This window comes from Oryzias latipes, chromosome 24 (assembly GCF_053564925.1).
Source record: "Oryzias latipes strain Hd-rR chromosome 24, Olatipes_Hd-rR_3.1".
NCBI classification, from domain to species: domain Eukaryota; kingdom Metazoa; phylum Chordata; class Actinopteri; order Beloniformes; family Adrianichthyidae; genus Oryzias; species Oryzias latipes.
The window spans coordinates 23,407,143-23,427,954 of NC_136260.1; the positions used below are offsets into that span (position 1 = coordinate 23,407,143).

A 20,812-nucleotide genomic window follows, 5' to 3' on the forward strand; every position below is an offset into this window, starting at 1 on the left:
GTTTTGAACTGCCGTAACAAATAGGGTCACATGGAAATTACAATTGCAGATAAATACCTGAAAAAAGGTGGTGAAATATTTCACCACATTTTTTAAATCTATAGTCTCTTAAACAGATAACATATGATGTACAGAGGTGGGGTTGTGTGCGGAATATACATCATTCATTTATATTTAACATGAATCTTTTTCATTTGATGAAGCATTTAATCTTTGATAATAATTATATTTGATGAATTCAGTGTCTCATGTGTGTACTGTATGTATAAATGTTTATTATTAGGAGCAATCAGAATGTGGTTTAATATTTTAAATAGATTTGAAATATTTATGTTTATTTTTTGCCTTTTTTCTTAGTTTTGCTTGCCTAAAATTAAGCAAATTAAAAATGGGATTAGATGTGATCACATCGGTTTGCCTTGTAGAAATTAAATAATATTTAAGAGATTTGAAGACAGATTTACACAACAATCTACTAGTAACAGAAGATAATCCGAAGAAAAGATTCAAGTGTTTAAGGATGAAAAACTTTTACTTTTTTGCCTTTTAAACAAAAATTTTTCATATATTTTGGTTTTTCATTCTGTAAACAAAAGACGCGTAACTTTTTTATTCTGATTTGTTTTTCTCCACATTTGCTTGGGTTTCATGTTTTAGAAATAAATATCAAATAATGAAAGCATTAATTGAGCTAATGTATTGAGGATGATTTATGGTTTATGTTGTTTAACTTTACTGGTTTTACTCGTCCTTAAAGTTAAGTTAGGAGGCTCAGAACTAAGGAAACGAGTCAACTTTAATTACAGAAAAACAAAGGTTTCATCTAACCAATGAAAAAGGAAAATGAAAAAATACAGAACATGAACACATACACGAGGAAAAGACAACAAAAACGAAGAACGGGAAGAAAACAGACGAAAGTACTGATCGTTGATCAGACAGTTAGATTCTGGCAGATCAGACCTTTGGAAACACGACTCAAGCAAACAAATGTTACACCGTCATGCAGAAACCCTGATAAACAGACAAGAACATCCAACAAAAACCAACAGAGCAACAAGGTGAAGACCCCGGTTCTCCGTCTATGGAGTCAATTCAGTCTCAATAATCAGAATCAGAGCGTGTGTATTTGTGAAATAGGTTGTGTGCATTTCTGATTATTGAGACTGAATTGACTCCATATCCGTCTTCCTCTGGGAAAAGTGGATGGACCAAAGAACGGTAAGGAAACGGAATGCTGACGAACGATAGAACCAAAGCAGCTGAACACCTTTTTGTTCTCGTGCTACATCACCTGTTTGGTCCGTCTTGGTGAAACGTTCTGCAGCAGCAATAGGAGGTTGAGCAGAACTCAGACTTTTATCGTGGAAACGACTGCAGGTGAGACAGAAATGCTTTCTTTCAGCGGAGGTCTTTTTCAGAAAGACTCTGAACGTTTCACACCAACTGACAGATCAAACATTAGATTTCTAGAAAAAAAAAGGATTTCAGACTTAGTTTTACATTTTGCTTTCTTTCTTTTTTCTTTAACAATTACCGGTACTTGTGTTCTGTGTTCCACACATCCCACCCAAACACGAGATGTGACACCCAAACTCCATGACGTCCTGTCAATCCAAAAGCAAATGTTCCCTATAGGACAGAAACTCATAGCTTGGTTCTCAGGAATATGAAAAAAATATTCTGGATTGTTTTCTGATCCATGTGATGCTGAATTCAATAGAGTCCTGGATTTGAGTTCTGAATCGTACGGCAAATACCTCATATTTCTAACGTGCACTGAACGGTGAATGAAATGTGAAGATCTTTTTTTCAGGCTCGTCCTCATAATGAAGCCGGTAAATGTCTCTGAACTGCAGCCGGTCCGGTTCTGCAGCTGCAGCAGAAACCTGCAGATTTAGTGTCTCTGTCTGTGCAGATCCGCCCACGACGGACCGGGGCAAACTCAGAGAAAAGAGGAGAAAATCAGAACAGAATCTGATGAATGAAGCAATCTGGAGTCGGCACTAGCTTTCATCTGCTGGACCGAACCATTTCCTGCTTTACATTCAGAATAATAAGCCAGGCCGCTGCGGCGCTGATCACACAGGGCATTTAAGAACCACTGGATCGGAGACGATGCTCATTACCTGGCAGAGCGAAAGCTCATTGATCTGTCAGCGGCTGTTATTGAGCCGAATGGGAGTCCGGTTGCTCTGCCCCGCCCCAGGGTGAACAATCCCTCTATTTATGTCCTTGCTGCTCCTGCTTCACCCCTGATGTCTGTATGTTCTAGTCCGTCATGTATTTGTTAGTTCTAGTCTCTGAACGACAACGTGGATCGAGCAGAAGCTCAGGAATTTCATCCACCTTTTCAGGTAAATGACATTTAGTGTCAGTCTCAGAGCAGGTTTGGGTGAACAAATGCTTCCTCGGTTTACATTAAGTGGATCTCATGCTGTCATTTGCTGGTTTGCAGCTCAAATAACTTCCATGACAGAATCTAAAACAGGACAAGTGACCGAAGGAAATGATTTACTGTACCTGCATTAGGTGCCACTGAGATAAAAGCAGCCCACATTGTAAGTAATGTGTGCTAACAAAGGAGCTCTTTCACTTGGAGGGAAGCTGCTGAATAATAATATGGACAATCCTCAGGCAAATGGGACCAGAATGGCTTTTGGAAACATCACAGCCAGAAAAGAAGCTTTGATCCGCAGCAGCTGTCCGACATAAAAAAACCTTCAGAAACCACATTTACAAGCAAAAGGGTCTTGATTTTCCACTAAAAAAAGAACAACTTCTTCCTTTAAACGTGAATGTTAGCCTGATGTCTCCAACTGAGGTGTAGAAGCAAAAGATGCCAAGCTGTGAAAACCGTTCAAGCACAGCAGGTCAAGGATTGGACCTGTTGGAAGAAAAACATCACATTGTGTTAATATACACTGACCAAAAATATTAACGCAACACTTTTGTTATTGCTCCCATTTTTTATGGTATGAACTCAAAGATGTGAAACATTTTCCACATACACAGAATAACCAGTTCTCTGAAATTTTGTTCACAGATCTGTCTAAATCTGTGATAGTGAGCACTTCTCCTTTGCCAAGACAATCCATCCCACCTCACAGGTGTGCCATATCAAGATGCTGATTAGACAGCATGACTATTGCACAGGTGTGCCTTAGACTGGCCACAAGAAAAGGCCACTCTGAAATCTTCAGTTGTATCACACAGCACAATGCCACAGATGTCGCAAGTTTTGAGGGAGCGTGCAATCGGCATGCTGATAGCAGGAATGTCCACCAGAGTTGTTGCTAGGGAATTGAATGTCCATTTCTCCACCATAAGCCGTCTCCAAAGGCATTTCCGAGAATTTGGCAGTACATCCAACCGGCCTCACAACCGCAGACCTCGTGTAACCACACCAGCCCAAGACCTCCACATCCAGCATGTCCACCTCCAAGATGGTCTGAGACCAGCCACTTGGACAGATGCTGAAACAATCGGTTTGCATAACCACAGAATTCCTGCACAAACTGTCAGAAACCGTCTCAGGGAAGCTCATCTGCATGCTCGTCGTCCTCATCGAGGTCTCGACCTCACTCCAGTTTGTCGTCGTAAGCGACTTGAGTGGGCAAATGATCAAATGCGATGGCGTCTGGCACGTTGGAGAGGTGTTCTCTTCACGGATGAATCCCGGTTTACACTGTTCAGGGCAGATGGCAGACAGCTTGTGTGGCGTCGTGTGGGTGAGCGGTTTCTGATGTCAATGTTGTGGATCGAGTAGCCCATGGTGGTGGTGGGGTTATGGTATGGGCAGGCATATGTTATGGAGGAAGAACACAAGTGCATTTCATTGATGGCATTTTGAATGCACAGAGATACCGTGACGAGATCCTGGGGCCCATTGTTGTGCCGTACATCCAACAACATCACCTCGTGTTGCAGCATGGTAATGCACGGCCCCATGTTGCAAGGATCTGTACACAATTCTTGGAAGCTGGAAACATCCCAGTTCTTGCATGGCCAGCATACTCACCGGACATGTCACTTATTGAGGATGTATGGGATGCTCTGGATCGGCGAATACGACAGCGTGTTCCAGTTCCTGCAAATATCCAGCAACTTCGCACAGCCATTGAAGAAGAATGGACCAACATTCCATAGGCCACAATAGACAACCTGATGCACTCTATGCGAAGGAGATGTGTCGCACTTCATGAGGCAAATGGTGGTCACACCAGATACTGACTGGCTGTCTGAGTCCCCTGACCCCCTCAATAAAACAAAACTTGAGATTTCAGAGTGGCCTTTTCTTGTGGCCAGTCTAAGTGCAATAATCATGCTGTCTAATCAGCATCTTGATATGGCACACCTGTGAGGTGGGATGGATTGTCTTGGCAAAGGAGAAGTGCTCACTATCACAGATTTAGACAGATTTGTGAACAATATTTCAGAGAACTGATTATTTTGTGTATGTGGAAAATGTTTGTGGGCGACAGTGGCTCAGGCGGATGAGCGGGTCGTCCAATGATCGAAGGGTTGGCGGTTCAATCCCCGCTCCCACCAGCCTAAATGTCGTTGTGTCCTTAGGCAAGACACTTCACCCTCCTTGCCTCCAGTGTGGCCTCCACTGGTGTGTGAATGTGTATGAATGTTCCCGGTGATGGTCAGAGGGGCCGTAGGCGCGAACTGGCAGCCACGCCTCTGTCAGTCTGCCCCAGGGCAGCTGTGGCTACAACCATAGCTACCATCACCAAGTATGAATGAGGAGTGAATGACTAATGGACACAATGTAAGCGCTTTGAGCGTTTGGAAAAGCGCAGAAAAATCCAATCCATTATTATTATTATTATTATTATTATTTATATGTTTCAAATCTTTGAGTTCATACCATAAAAAATCGGAGCAATAACAAAAGTGTTGCGTTTATATTTTTGGTCAGTGTAATAGTGAAATGTCTGAGGAAAGCCAGAGGAAATAAAAGGGAAACGAATGAAGAAATGAGTGGATACACTTAGGAACCAACACTTACATCCAAACGTACGTATAATGAGAATAATATTGTGTAAAGCCATGGTCATATGCAGATGTAGGAGGGGTTGAGCCGTACGGCTGCTGCGGGTTTTTGGTTTGTCGGTATGATCACCTCCAGGGACGACATGTAAATGGAACGTAGCATTCTCATACGTGTGGTAAGTTTATCGTCAAGGATGGAGGCTGAACGCATTTATGTGCTGTCGGGCACCATCACCTGCACGGTGGCACAGTGGTTAGCGCTTTGCCTCACAGCAAGAAGGCCATTTCAAGTCCCAGCTGAAACAGAACACCAATGCATGTTCTCCCCGTGCATGCGTGGGTTTTCTCCGGGGCTTCCTCCCACCGTCCAAAAACATGCTTCATAGGTTAATTGGAAACTCTAAATTGTCCCTAGGTGTGAATGGGAATTGTGTTGGTGGCCCTGCTAGCGGCCTGTCCAGGATGTCCCCGCCCACAAGCGGCTGGGATAGGCTCCAGCAGCTCCGTGACCCCAAAAGGGACTAAATGGAAGAAGATGAATGGAAAAAAAAAGGTGATGGTGCTGGACAATATCCTTCCGCTTCACTCTAGTAGTTAGCAAGGTGCAAGTTCTGGCACACCCCATGCATGTGGGAATTGTGCACGGCTGCAGACACCCTGTCTCCACCCAGAAGGGTAGTTGAGACTGTCCCCATACTGACCACATCATCCACACATCATGGGGAAAGCTGAGAGTCAGGTACAGGGTGTTGATGAAGGACCCAAAATGCAGAGATGGAAGGCAGGTGGTTCCATGTAAAAAGGGTTTAATCCTCAAAAATAAAAAGCGCTGCTGAGCAGGGAAACCTAAAGAAAACAACTGGAAAACGGGGAATCAGACGGTACGGACCAGCACAGAGGAAGGCAGAGGCAAGACTTCTATACAAGGACTGACGACATACAGGTGAAACGATCAGGGGAGATTGGGACCAAGGAAGTAAAACTCAAAACTATGACATGCAGGAAACCTTCAAAATAAAACAGGAAGCAGAACTCTAATCATGACAGAAACTAAATGGAAGCAAAAACTAAGGCAAAAAGCCCTAATGATGAAACCAAGCTCCAGATTGGTTGACACGTCAGTTCTTCAGCAAAATTCAGATATTTGAACTCTGGGAACGCAACATGAAACTGGAGTCGTTGTGAACGCAGCTTAAAACTTTATGTAGACAAAGATTCGATCTGGTGTTCAAGCTGTGAAAAATGGACTGAAACTATAAACTAAGTAAACACACACACTTACAAATGAAAACCATGTAAATGAACCCATCCAAACAAAAGGAGACTGAAGTAAACCGGATCAAAAAACAACAAAATGAAAGTTTCAACGGATTCAAGTTCAGCATTTTTTTTATTTCTTCCAAAAAAGGTTGCTTTGATGTGAGAGTCACTATCTTCACTAAACACCTGAGCTGTTAATATTTAAGAAACGGTTGGTGGTTTTTCTTTTTACATGGGTAAACATGAGTGTTTGTGCAGTTTCTGAATGAAATTCAGGTTTTTTGTGAGCCTCAATATCCATAACCAAGGGCAAAAGTAGAGCGCCAGAGAGCTGAAAACACAGACGACCTTTCAACTCCCACACAGACGCACATGTAGACACACACGCCACAAAAAGTAGGTGGAAAAAAGTCCTTTATGTCTCCGTCCGTCTGCATCTGCCCGCCTGTCGGTGGCTGAATCCTATCAGAGCCGAACAGGTCGTCGACACGCAGCAGAATCCAGGAGTTTCACCACCGATCTGCTGCGCGGCTCCTTCTTTCAAACGAACTCCCGAAAACTCAGACAAAAGTCGCCTTTCTTCTGACGCTGAAACCATTCTGACCTCCTCCTTCACACAGAGGAGTGAAGGCAGAAAAGTTGGAGGAAATGCCCATAATGAGGATTTTCTTAAAGGATTTAAACGCACAAGATTTTTAATTGTTAAAGATACAAATTAATATTAAAAGGCCAAATGTGCCACAAAAAAAACACCACCGTGGTGTAAAAAGTTTTTATTTAATTCTGCCCTGCTTGCAGCTTCCAGGATTTTTGACGCCAAAACATTTCACTACCCTAAAAGACAACACAAGGTGAAAGTACTTTGTACCGGTCCGTGGAACAGGCCGCAGAGATAAAAAAAAAAAATTCCTTTCCAATCTGGTTCTGCAGGAAACTATTTTTTTGGAAAACTACTGGATTCAATCGACCACATCCGACTCATCCTTGACTAATGCCAAATCGCTCGATCACATGCCGTAAATCCATTCACTACTTTCTTAAAGCGTCTACACCGACCGCTAAACTGAAACCCCCAAGCTTGCAAAGTTACAAAAAAAACTATAATTCTTTGACAAATATTTAGAAAACAATTGAATGATAGAATTATTTAAATGTGACAACCATACAATCAATAAATCCCGGTTTTTGCAGCTCTATAGGGTCTTCATCTCTTCCATAAAGAGATTCAATAGCAGGCGAAGAAACTAGCTGTCTTATTTTAACAATGTTTGACCAGGAACCCCCCCCCCCCCCCCACCCACCCACCCACCCACCCACACACATGCATTCATGCACGCTTGCATCAACTGTTCATAAAAATCCATTGAGGGGGCTCCAGTCGTAACAAGACAGCAATGAATAAATTAGCATGCTATTTGCAAGGGTAAGCATGCTCATTGGTCCGCATCGAGCAATGATGTAGAAATGCATGAATTAGTGTCTTCTCTGTAAATCCTGTAAAAACTCAATTAAATGTATGATTTTACTTTAGGAATCTTGTCAAGAACAATTCAAGCAGGAAAGAGACGTTTTCTTTTAAAATGACCATAAATAGTCATGGAGAGTAGAAATGATGTGAAATAATGAGCCGTTCCAATGGACTTACCAAAAACTGTTTACCAGCTGAACATCATCAGCAGTAACCATGACGATGACGAGAGTGGTGAGCTGTGGGAAACGGGGCACACAGCATCCAAGAGCCACTTTCTTAGTTCGGTCCATCATAATAAAGCTTTCGATCAGAAGCGATGGTGCACGTCAGCGTTCACTGCAAAAACTAAATAAAGGAAGTCGGTGCCTCCAGATGGAGACGATGTCTCCGTCCTGAGCTGAAGTCTTTGTAGAACACGCGTGTAGTTGGATTAAAAGTCACGCATTCTTTTACCGTTTTACAAAACAGCCTCCTGAATCACTTTTACATCTAAAATCTGAATATTCTGTGGAAGAATCTGCCTGACAGATCACAAACCCAATTCCTGGACCAATTTATAGTTGACTTAAAAATTTGAGCCATCATGAATGTATCAGGATCAAATGTCTGCACAGGAGACCCAACACAAGATTAGGGAAAACTAACCAACTCATTTCCCGATGTAAACATCCACCATCCGTGTTATTCCCCTCATTTGGTGCCGGGCAGCAGTTTAAGCAGAGATTTTCCACTTCCTGCATCTCCTCCGGGGAATCTTGGCGTTCCCAGGCCAGCTCGGAGACATATGTTGTGTCTTAATTCCATCACTGCTTAGTTCACTGTATCGGGCATTTGCCATTTCTTTGGACTGTCTGAATACAGCCTACAGTTCCAAACTCCACAAACCTGGAAATTTACCAGAAGTCTTTGTGAAAAACCAGTGAACATCGAAGCTCAATGGATCGGCACTACATAATACTGTAATACACTAAATAGACAAGACTTTGCTTTTTGCAGATGATGGTCTGCTGTCTAAACGGAACCAGAACCTTCAGTGTAAACTAGTTGCAGTAAGCTGGAATAAGAATGAATTCCCTTGAGTTGGACGCTGTGATCTCCAACCAGGGTTTTCCCTCTCTGGGTAGGTGGAGACCTTCATCCCGAGGGACGTGGTTGGAAGCTGAATGGTTGGATTGATGCAAGAGAGAGAGAAAATGACAAAAAACATTCAGAGAATTAATCCAGGACAAAAATAACAACTTTTTGCTTTTGTTTTCCACAAGGAGTCATAATGCAACAGAATCTGTAAATTCAACAGAACAAGAACTCTCAGTGGGTTTTTGGCCATTTCTGAGTATTCTATAGGCTGACGGCTTTCCATAGTCCCTTTTCATTACTTTAGCGTGAGCTTTCAGACGGTAAACAGTCAAAAAGACACAAACTGTTTTCCCTTTAGGTTTAATAAGCCGATTCAGGCTGGTAGATTCTAGCCGTTCATCTGGCCGGTAAACCTGAGACTGGCCTTTTCAGCTGTCTAATTATCCTGATTAAAAGTCAACGAGGGCTAATCTCCCTGACAGACCGCTCGGACTCGGTGTGGACGCCTCAGCACGTGGATTCCAGAGTCACGGACAGTTGGAGCGGTTTGCTTTGACAAGGTGTTACAAATTAATGTAACACCAGCAACAGTTAATTGTTTGCAGCTTGTCACAGGTTCAGTCTCCTCATGCGTGTTTCATCAGTTGTTATTTTTATTAGTAGTGATCACATTACTGAAAAAAACTCCTAACAAGTTAATAAAAATACAATAAAAGATTTTTTTTGGTGCTAAAAGTAAAAAAAAACAAGTTTGTCTTGTTAAGATTTCTTGAAATGTCCTGATGTTCTGCCATTTCAAGATTAAATTTATCTTGAAATTAAAAATAAGTACTCGCATATAGGTCTTTTGCTGTGATCATTGGAAATAGTATGGGTGTATTAATAAATAAGAAGTTTTACATCTTTTAAGTTGGTACATTCATTTACAGACAGAAATGCTTAGAAATTGAAACATAATATTTCAAGTGCTACAAAAACCCAACTTTCTCTATTTCTAGGCCAATTTAATTATATTGTGAGTCAAAAAAACTCTTCTCAGGAACTGACCTGTTCTGAAACACAACAACCTCCTCACAGCTTTACACTAGTCCAACAACCTGAAAAACCAGAACTCAGTCGACTGTAAATGTTCCTGTTTGGAGACAAAACGTCCTCTGAGATGCAGCCCAGTGTCTGTCTTATCATCACTCCCTCCTCTGGATCTCTGTCTTTTTTTTTTCGATATCCTGTGACTACTGATGTGTTTCTGCTGATGTGTCGCTCTGTAGAGCAGACGCTTCTCTTTTCTAGAGCAGTTTCAGAGAGTAGCAGAGTTCTCTAGACCCATGACTTTCCGCATATCAGAAGACCCACTTTGTGCTATTTTTATTCCCAGGTCAGAGCTCTTTTTGAGGACTTCTATCAGAGCAACAGGTATAGCAGGTATAGTGTGAAACTGAACCAAAGCAACTGATGGAGTTCTCCTTCAGCATCCGTTTCAAACGTGGGATCTCTGAATCTTCTTAGGCAGATCAGGAGCTAAAACCCATAATTTCGTGTTTGCTCTTTTCTTGGTTTGAAGCTATAATTCTTAAAAGACACTGATGTTTTGTCTGTAGTTCCTTCTCACATCAATGTTTGCTAAAAAAAACTACCTAAAAGTGTAAAAGACTAAAGAGCAGAAAACTGTTTAGAATTTTTCTCCGTTTATTCTGTCGTCCTGCTGAAAGACAGATAGTTTTTGTGATTCTTCTTTCTTACTTCACCTATGAGCAAAAATTCACCAAGACTAGTACTCGATTAAAAAGGAATTTTGGGCATAAAGAAACGACCCTCCCCTAAAAATGATGACATCACAACGGGAGAAAACATTAAAAAAAGAACAAAGCCAAAATTCCAATGGAAGTTTGAAAATTCCGGGATGGCCACAGGACGTACAAATTTGGCAATTTTTACATTTTGACGAAATGTGTAAAAAGACAACTTTTTAAGCAAAAGTGATCTATCACACACCTCCACCTGTTCGTCACCGCCAGGCGACTAAAAACTAAAATGGTTGCTATGGGGATAAAACCAACAGAAAAGCTGCCAGGGGAAGACGGCGAGTTGCAGCTGGTCAGCTGGTGAGGGCGGGTCAAAGAAGGTGGCGAGTGCGGGTGGCGCCTGCAGGCCATTAAACGCCTCTCTCAGCCTTAATCAAAAACCAATTCTACTGTAACCCTTGTGCTATCCTAGGCACTTTACCATTGGGAGTTGGGTCATCTAGACCCACTAGACCAGGGGTCACCAACCCTGTGCCCGCGGGCGCCAGTGCGCCCGCGAGCACCCCTTGTGGCGCCCGCAGGGAATGCACCCAAAAAAAATCTTTTTTTTTTTTTTTATTGAAGCAAATATTCAACAAACAACCACGGCATGTCTGTCAATGACAACAATATCAATTCTGAGATAAAGGTAGACAAAGAAAACCCAAATATGTAAACAAATATAACTTAAAAAATAATCACTAAAAGTAAGGGTCTATTACAAAAGTTAAAATAGATCAAGTAAATTACACAATTTCTGGACATTCTGGACATTCTGGACATTCATGTAATGTAAAGATTTTGAGAATAGGTTGAGGTGGTTGAGTAATCCATTAATGTGAGGATTAATATTCCTGTCTGTTTTTATTCACATTTATGTTTAAAAAGTTAAAATTAAGTTAAAGTTACAAAGGTTTAAAAGTTTAGCTTTAGTGTGTTCAATAAATATTTATCTTGTTCGGCTGCAACCTAAAGTCTGTTTTGAAATTAGGCTCCCTCTGCAACTGAGTTTGACCCCCCCTGTAATACGAGTCTAGAAAATTCATGCATGTTTTTGTGTGTAAAATGAGCAAATAAAAATAGGGCACAAAAGGAAGTCCTCAAATTGTGTTGTTTTTTTTTTGGGGGGGGGGGCTAGGAGGTTTTTAGTGGCGCCCTTCATACCACTTGGTGCCCATGAAATAGCCCTCGGTCTCAAAAAGGTTGGTGAACCCTGCACTAGACAGAGCTCTGAACCTTTTTCCTCAATGATTTGTGATCTTCACTGGTGTCCATGGATTACATGAAATCTTTCCACCTTTATCCACCTTTGTCATGGTAGGGAGAACACGTAAATGGAAGGGGGGGGTCATCTAAGACAGCACAAGGGTTAATTTTACTCACCTCTAAGTGACGTTTTCCATAAATCTTCACTTGTTTACTCACCGTAACAGTTTAAGCGTTTTCTGGAAAAGTTGGATTTTAGTTACGTCAAATACTTGTTTTCTATTTATGGGCTCCATAAAAGCATCATAAAATGTGTTCTAGAGGTAAATTAAAACCAAAATAATTCATAGACTAAAATTCTTCTCATTGAAATGAGGCACTAAAAAGGAAGCTGCTCATTTAGTTAAGGAAATGAGCAGCTACACTTGCCCCAAAATGAGTGCAAGGTGGAAAAAGTAAAAAAGGCCATCAAAAATGACTTATTGAAGCACCACTGTCCGTGGGTTTGATGCCCGGCCGCGTTCTAATCCCCAGCAGCCCTTCAGGTCAGGAATAAACAATAGCTGGTCAGGAAAACCAGCCTTTCAGAATTTAATTAAGAGTGGAGATGATCAGTGATCAGCTGTTTCATGCTGTTCACATTTCTTTAACGGAACAGAAGGTGATTAAAACAAACGGCAGATGTTTTAACAGAAGGAAAAACAGAGAAAAAACACGGATTAAAGCTCAACCTTTGGAACTTTCTACAAGTTTTCATTCCTCTTTGCTCGTAAGCTTTACCATGTGGCCACATTTCCATAAAGAATACAGGAGCCAGAGGTTTACGTTTAGGACATTATGGAAAACGGAAGCAGGTTACCCAACAAAAACTACTGGAGCCAGGATAGTTCAGAGGTGAGGTGGTTGAGTTTTATGAACCTCATCGCTTTATTTCATATATGAGATCAAATGTACAGTCAGTGAGAATTCATTTGAGTGGCAGGTGACCACCGTTCCAAGGTGGTGTGTTCCAACAACTGTTACAATTGTTTGCCCCGCCTTTTCTTCCATAATCGCAAATTTATCATTATCGTGATATCAAGCTGTGCAAAACGCATATCGCAAAAGAAGGAGAACATTGTGATGAATAGTTACCTTAAATGTGCTGAAAACAATCTTACGGCAGTTAAACCAATCAAATAAATCCCTTTATGCATTTGACCAATCAGATGTACGCCCTCAAGTTGTCGACCAATAGGATGGAGCCCTTTGATGTTAGATGCTCGCCTCCGACGTAGACGAGGGTTAACTCTTACTGAAAGAGTTGCAGTGAAATGGAAATGATGTTTTTGGTTGTTTTGCTATTTATTCATGTATCACAACTTATATCGTCATCGCAACATGGATCACTGACATCGCATTTCATGAGTCTTATTGTGCAGATCTATCCTCCATCATCAGAAAAATACCAGAAGAACATGGTAAACATGTCTAGGTTTTCATATTCATAAAGCGCGACTCACTTTAGCTTCTGGAATGTCATTTTTTCCATCAACCTGTCAGTGAATTAACCCCAGGGTTCACTTGCAAATCAATCTAAGCCTTTTTCTCCAGCTGTGAAAGAACTCAGGTGAGTTTTCTGTCACCTGCCAGAGAATACTCTCCAAAAAAAAAAAAAAAAAAAACAATTTAACAAATTACAAAGAATGTTACAACTGAAAATCTGGTAGATTCACATGAAGGCGTCTTAAAGAAGATATTCTGTCTTTATTGCATTTCTAACCAGTTAATCAGACTTGAACTTGGTACAATTGTGATTTTTGTTTTTAAAGAAAATCTGCAAAATAATTAAAAATGAACCAGAACATGTGCCCTCCTGCTGGGGAGACATAATCTGTAATCATTTTGGTATTTGATATGTGGAAATAATATAACCCTTTTTTTAAGCTCTAAAAAGAACAAAACTTCTTTTTCCTAAAGTTGCAGGTAGGTTAATTGTTTATTTTATATATTTGGGGCTCAAAGTAACCAGAATGGTTTCTCTAAAGGTAATTAAAAAGATAAAGATCATCAGTAGAAGCCCTTTCCTCTCATGTTCAGTCATCTTTCTGCTGCTACGCAGTGGAACCATCAGCTCAAATGTTCCGACTGAAGCACTTTCACTGCATCTCCATCCCATCATGCTGTCGTCCTTAGAGCCTCTCTAACCACTGATGCCGTTTGCTTGTAAGCTCCTGTTTACTGCAGTCTGTGTTTACAGGCTGACGTTCCTCGTTTCCACGCTGCATGGGGCGGCGTGGGAGTCATGGCTGTGGAGAAAGGAGGAGGAAGAGGAGGAGTGAAGGTCTGGTCCTTTGGCACATCTCTCCTTCCAAATGTATAACTAAAAGTCACGGCAACAAACTTTTCGGAGGCTCCTGCAGACCTGTCAGTCACTTAACGAGTCATCTGGAGTTTGCGGGTGTGGATGGGATGTTGGGGTGTGCACGTTAACCTTTTGGGAAGCGAGTCTCGTCACGGTCCACCTCACCTTTGACCTTTTGACAGCTGGGAGTGGATTTGAAGTGGACAATGATCTGAATATGGAATTCTGGTGTTAAGAAGGAATGAATGTCCGTCCATCCTGACGGTCGTTTGTCTCACGCAGAACTTTGTGTTGAAACTCCGTCTGGACTTCCTGTTTCAATATAACCCTCAACGCCGGAGCTCTAGCTCCAGTTATCATTTAATTATCGTAAAACTTAAACCATTTAAGCAATCAATGGGATTCCAGCTGATTCTGAAGGGGAGAAAAGCAGCTATGTGCTTCTATGCAGCACTATGCTACATCTGTGCACAGCTTTATGATAGATCAGTGCAACGTTCTGTTCTTTACGTTATATTGGTGCATAGCTGATATTAAAAGCTGCTTTATCCACGTCACAATCAGCTGATCGTGTAAACTGTTGGAGATTCACGGTACGTCAAGGAAGCGGGTGTTATTTCGGTGTTGCCGCCACCATCCGGTGTTTAAGTGTTATAACATAAACGGTTAAAATCTAATTTGAAGGCAACTACTCCTTATTCAAATCGCTGTGAATCAGGAGCAGATGAAAAAGATCCTATTTGTGCTGGTTTCCCCAGAGTTTATGGTCACAGTCTGTGTTGCTACAAGATTTTTGTTTTCACAAGATAACAGTTGGATCTCCTTTTGCATTAGTTGATCTAAAGTGGGGTCAGATTTTGCTGTAAATTAGACGTGTGTGAAATGATCGCCCTTGATGTGGACAGTGATGAACTGCTGGGACTCCTTCCTACCTTGTTCTGCTGAATAATTCACTTCCTCTTCCACGCTCAAGGTGTGATCCAAGGAAAACAGAGAAGCCTTGTCAACTGGATGTGAAGAGGCAATTTGTCAGAGATGAAGAAGCAGTTTGAATACCATTACAAGCAGTAAATCTTCCATTTACACACAAGGCAGGAAGGAAGAAACCTTAAGAGGAGGTAATGGAGCAGCAAATATCGGCTGCTCATTAAAGAGGAAAACCCTTTGAGGTGTTGGCAGCTGAAATGACTTCATACATCCACATTTGTTTAACTGTTCTTCTTGTTGATTATCAGCAGAAGGATGCAGGACAACATCTTTCTCCTGTGTTTGTCCACCGACCCAAACAGTGGAGTGACTCAAATTTCATTACCAGCGACTCCTCAGCGTCTCCCCGCAGCACTTTCTCCTCACTGATGTTAAAAGTGTTGCTTGGCGTGTTCGCTGGCGTCAGAGGGATTAATTGAAGCAGCTCAAGCGTTAATATGAATCAACTCTGACATCCTGTGAGGCTGCTGCTGCATTCTGGGGGAAGGAAAACAGGTGCATGCAGTCAGTGGGGAAAAAAAACCTCCCCGAAGTCACACATGGGTTAAGACAGATACACTTAAATGAAGGTTCTTCACCATCAGGCTCTGGATTTTAGCCCAAAAGAATAAACTTTTTATTTTGATTTATTTTTCAGCCACATTTTATTTTAATTTTATTTCAAAAGCTTCAAAGCTGGAAGCTGTTGTTGTGTTTCTGTTAAGATTCTGTTCTGCTTTAAAAATGTGAAGAGCTACAAACAGTAAGGAAACTATCAGGAGACATTCTATCAATTAAAGGCTTCGCAGTTACTGGCGTAAAGATTGAGGATAGTAGTGATGGAGTCACTGAAACAGTCTGATGTAGATTTTTCTTTCACTGACCCTCAAATGAACAAATTGAACAACATGAAATACCACAAAGAATACTTTTAAATCTATTAAATTAACGATTTTAATCCGAGTTGCATCAATCACCATAAGGCGTTTTACAGTTTTTAGCTAGTTTATATCCTAACTTACAGATAGAAACATGTTTATTGATTTTAATGAATCCAATTCTAAAACTCATATCCTGACCTGTGGAATACCCCAAGAATCCTTTTTAGGCCCCATTCTTTATACGCTGCCCCTCGGTAATGTTATCAGGAGACGTGGCAGAGACTTCCACAGCAATGCCGATGACACTCAGCTCTATATGACTATGTCTCCAGATGACTTAGATCTCTGTGAGAAAAAATAAATCTTCTTACTCATGTGAAAGATTGGATGGCAGCTAATTTTCTAAAACTTAACTTGGAGGCTGTTTAATAGTCAACCCTGGTAAATCCACAGAGTCAAACTTGTCCCTGCCTTGTTTTATTTTAACTAATTTGTTTTTTTTTTGGTTTTTTTTGTGTGGTCTGTATTTTTTGGCTGCTGTTAATTGCTTACCAAACTGAAAAATAAAAAAACAAATGTATCTAATTACCTTTGGAAGCCCTAAATAAAATAGTTGTTGGGTTCTCCAGGGTTAATAAAGTAATATTAACCCAAAATGTGTGATCTTCAGTAAAAACAGGTCATAGGAAGACAATAATAACATGATGTCAATGCATGTCACAGATGTGGTTAAAGTCTATTAAAGCAGTGTTGCTTTAATAATCAGTGTTGCTGCTCAGCGTGCGAGCAGGACTCCTCCGTCCGTTTTTTATCTTCTGTTTAGCACCTCTGATGAAAAATGAATTTCCACCTTCTTTTAATCTTATTTTCTGTCTGGCTTTTTCCGGAAACTAACATGGGAAGATCCAGCTGCATGGAGAGTACGGCTACTAAGGCTTTGCTGTTTGAGTTTCAGCGATGGAAAAGTCCTGATAAAATACGGCCCAGGAGGTTTGATGAAGGACTCCCGGCCGGTTAACAAGCTGCAGAGTGGAGGTCAGTAGCTGGTGCTGAAACAGGAGGATTTAAAGAAAATTAAAAGGAGCTTGAAACCATCTGCACTCTGTGAGCAAATCCAGTACAATTCAATGAGTTTAAAACCAAATGAATCCCTTCAAAGAAGTCACTTTGAGTTTAAACGTGTTTGGTTTGAAACGGCAGACGTGTTTTTTGGACATGGTTGAATAAACAGTCCGGCTTCTGCTGCTTTGTTTTCTTTTTAAACCGTCACGGGATAAAGCAAAGCAGAGCAGAGGGCCATCCATCTGTGAGCAGGTGACAGATCTTCAGTCCATCACTGGTCACACACACACAGAAGAGCCACTCCATACATTTAAGCTCACTCTTAGGGACAATTCAGAGTCTCCTGTCAGCCCAACATTTGTGGCTAAGCAGGAAGCTGAAGCTATGGACGTCCACCAATTCCTGTCTTTTGGTTTGGTCAATTACCCACAGTTCATGGACTCTTTGAGTCCCACCCCCATCATCTGTTTGATGCGTTTCCAGTCTTTTAGTTTGGCTTGCTGTGTCAATTTCTTGGACATAGTTTCTGCAGAGCGGCAGGAGTTTAATTATAATAATGGGGAGCGTATTTTCTATGGCACAAACATGACTTTGATCATTTATTCATCTGCTCTGAATTTTAAGCTAAATGTTCCAAACCTTTACTACGAACTCAAGGCATTTGCACATCATCATCATTCATCAATCAGAATTTAACATTAACGTTTCAAAAAAGTGATTTGCTCTGAATTTTTTGGTTTCAAGCAAACGAAAGACAGTTATGATAAATAATTGTGATTGGAATAAATTCTTGGAGCATTAATTGTAGTTTAGTGGGGGTTTGCCTTATTTTTTTAAACATTTGTTTTTTCTTTTTACCTCGTCTTTGCTTTGTTTTAGTATTTACTCTTTTCTATTTTGTCTCTACACATCTGATCTGTATTATAAAACATTAAAAATTGTGATTTTTGCAGGAAAAAGAGTTTTATTTGTAGAAAAAAAACTGTTTTTTGTTGTTTCAGGGTTTATTAAGAAATGATTCTGATATACTATAAAAAAAAGAAAGAAATTCATAAAAAAGAAAAAAGCTGCAGTTGTATTAAAAAGATGGACATCAAACATTGTTGATTATTATAAAGCAGGACATTAGATCACGATAAAAGCGTTTGAAATGACAGAACGATAAGGGAACTAAGAAAAAGAATCCGGACATTAAATCAAAAAGAAAATATCACAAGACGATGCGTAAGAACCATCAAAGCCAAACTCCTTCGACTGGACTTGGCCAATAAAGCTGATTCTGATTCTGATGCCCTCGGCTCAGCACAGCAACGACAGCAGGTGGTGGACAAACCCTGACCACCTTTTGCGGGGTGAAACGCATTCCCACAACATCAGTATTCCGTAAACAGGCCGGCGCTTCCCTGCTGAATAAGGTCTTCTGTGCAGCTGATGCATCGCCATAGAAATTTCACACCTTTTGACTTCCATCAAAAGATTCAGCAAAGATCTGAAATGGCTGTTACCCGGAGAGCTGATGTGGGAAAAGGAAATCCATTATCCTTCAGGTAAGGTAAGCTCTAAACCCAGCCTGTGTGTCCTCCCAAAGCAAAAAACAAAAGGAGGAGGAGAAGAAAGACGGAGTCTGATGTTCAAACTGGAAAATTTGATAAGACTGCTGAAGCGTGCTTCATAGGAGGTAGAGAGAAGGCGCTGTTGGCCTGTGAGGGGAGAGACTGTGATGTCATAAAGTTATTAAAAGCTGCACAACTTGATGTTGTTTCACTAGTTGGTATTTTATACATCATTTTACGGGAAAGAAAAAAATATGTGGCTAAAGTCAGTCGCTAAACAATCAGAGGAATGGTCAAAGTTACACGTTGTCACCAAGTCTGTTCAAGGCTAAAGTCTTAGTCACCCGTACAGGGAGGTGACCCGCATTGATTCTGCAGGTTTTGGGGTCGTAGAGAGAAGCGGCTGCATCGTAAGGGGAGCCGAAAATGAAAAAGCGGTTTGGCGGATTGCTTTTTCATTTAATTTTGAGTCAACGAATGCAGCTTCATTCTGAAAATGAAAAAGCAATGCTAGCATTGACTTTTATCCTAAGTTATGCTACAGAAACGCTTCCATAGAAGGGTGAAGTGCAATATTACTTAGTAAAAGTTTCTGCCATCTTTGGCATCTTCCTCATTTAGTTTGTTTTTTAACCATCCAATGTTCAATGTAACCTCTCAGCTGTTCTTTACCACTTCAAACGTGGCCTCTTCCGGTCTCAGAATTCACACGTGCATATTTAAATGTAATCACTCGGCCCTAAAGCTCTGATGGGAAATGAAAACTCAACTTTCGCTGCTCCTGTTTGGTTTCCCTGCATCGAATTCCACAGAAAAGTTTGTTTTTCCTAAATTCAAGTTCTTGACCTTTGAAATATCTGTAAATATGGAACACATATCTCTTTGAGACATTAATGGTCGTTTAGAGAGGAGCTAACATACCAAACTGGCATTTCCAGAAAATATGTATAACTGAATCCAATCTGGTCCTCTGAAAGTGGAGGAGAAGGAAATCCTCCCGACAGGCAGCAGAGATTTTAATGGGTTGAAATGAGCTCCTGTAGGCTCCAAACCTTCACCAGACCTGGACATCCTGTCCTGGATAATGGCACCATTAGCTGGCCATGAGACAGCATACATTTTCCCCCCACAATGTACTAAAAATGGGACACTGCTGTAAAAAAAACCAAATAACAGCCATGTTAAATAAAAATGTTGGAAATCCAACTCAAATTTGTAATATTTGTGCATTTTTAAATGATTTGTGATCGTCTTCAGGGGATTTTTAGGGGAATCTAACCTGTAATAAAATCCTCTGTTGCACCAAACATACATCAAAGTGTTAGATTACAGATGATTGGTTGGTTGAAAAAGTTTGTTTTTCGTTTCATCATTAAGCTTATTGAAGCAAAAGCAATATTGTTTTACAAGACAAACGCAGAAAGTAATAAATGCAGTTCAAAACCAACTTAAGAATTCAACTCGGTTATGATGCTGAAGTGTAAAAGGTGGTTCCAGCAGTTGGTCAAAGACAAACTGAGGGCTTCATGTTCAGAAGAGGTCTGAAGCTGAAGCCCTTTGGAGCATTTTTTCTCCTCAGGTTTGGATGAAGCTGTAGTGAAACCACTTCATGTAGACGCTGGATGATTTTTCAGGGTTCGATCTTAAATGAAACTTTCTTTTCTTGCATCTTTCACATTGGTGTTTGTAGGAATTCAATGTTGGTGGCTTTGTATATTTGAAAATTGCAAAGCATTTGGCCCTGCGACAGACAGGCGACCTGTCCTAGGGTGTGGCTCCGCCTTCGCCCAGCAGCAGTCGGGACAACCCTGTGACCCCGAAAGGCCTACAGCGGGGCTAAGAAAATGGATGGATGCACAGCTTTACCTACGTTTATGTAAAGCTGTTTGTCACTTTTGTCTATCGAGGGGCACAAAGGTGGGCGTGACGTTTGTCCCGGCGTTTCTAAAGCGTCACTGCAAAGAAACACTTTACACCTGTGGGCGACACAGTCCGTGTTTTTTTACACGCAGGAAGTCTTTTTTTATGTGGTATTTGTAGTAAAAATAAAACACAATTTTAAGTGGAAACAGACTCCAAACTGTTTGATCATTCGGATCCCAAACCTGAACGGTGGGAAATGTAAGTTATTGAGGAGCAATTATTGTTTTATTTTTGTCTGAAAACCATCATCTCTTTCATCTCGGAACAGCATTTTAGGCTCCAGCTTC

General features: G+C 40.9%; 1 long non-coding RNA gene across 3 annotated transcripts in view; it reads right to left on the bottom strand.

Annotated features, from left to right (window-relative positions):
* Positions 1–13,943: 13,943 nt before the first annotated feature.
* Positions 13,944–20,812, bottom strand: part of LOC144990148 (uncharacterized) — a 47,161-nt gene continuing 40,292 nt past the window's right edge. The window contains exons 2-4 of one of the 3 annotated variants that reach the window (XR_013654116.1): positions 15,453–15,604; positions 14,180–15,147; positions 13,944–14,084 (exon numbers count right to left, since the gene is read on the bottom strand). This is a non-coding gene — a long non-coding RNA (uncharacterized LOC144990148). Of the gene's footprint in view, positions 14,085–14,116; positions 15,148–15,452; positions 15,605–20,812 lie in introns of those variants that run through there. The other 2 variants (XR_013654115.1, XR_013654113.1) reach the window with 2 other exon arrangements.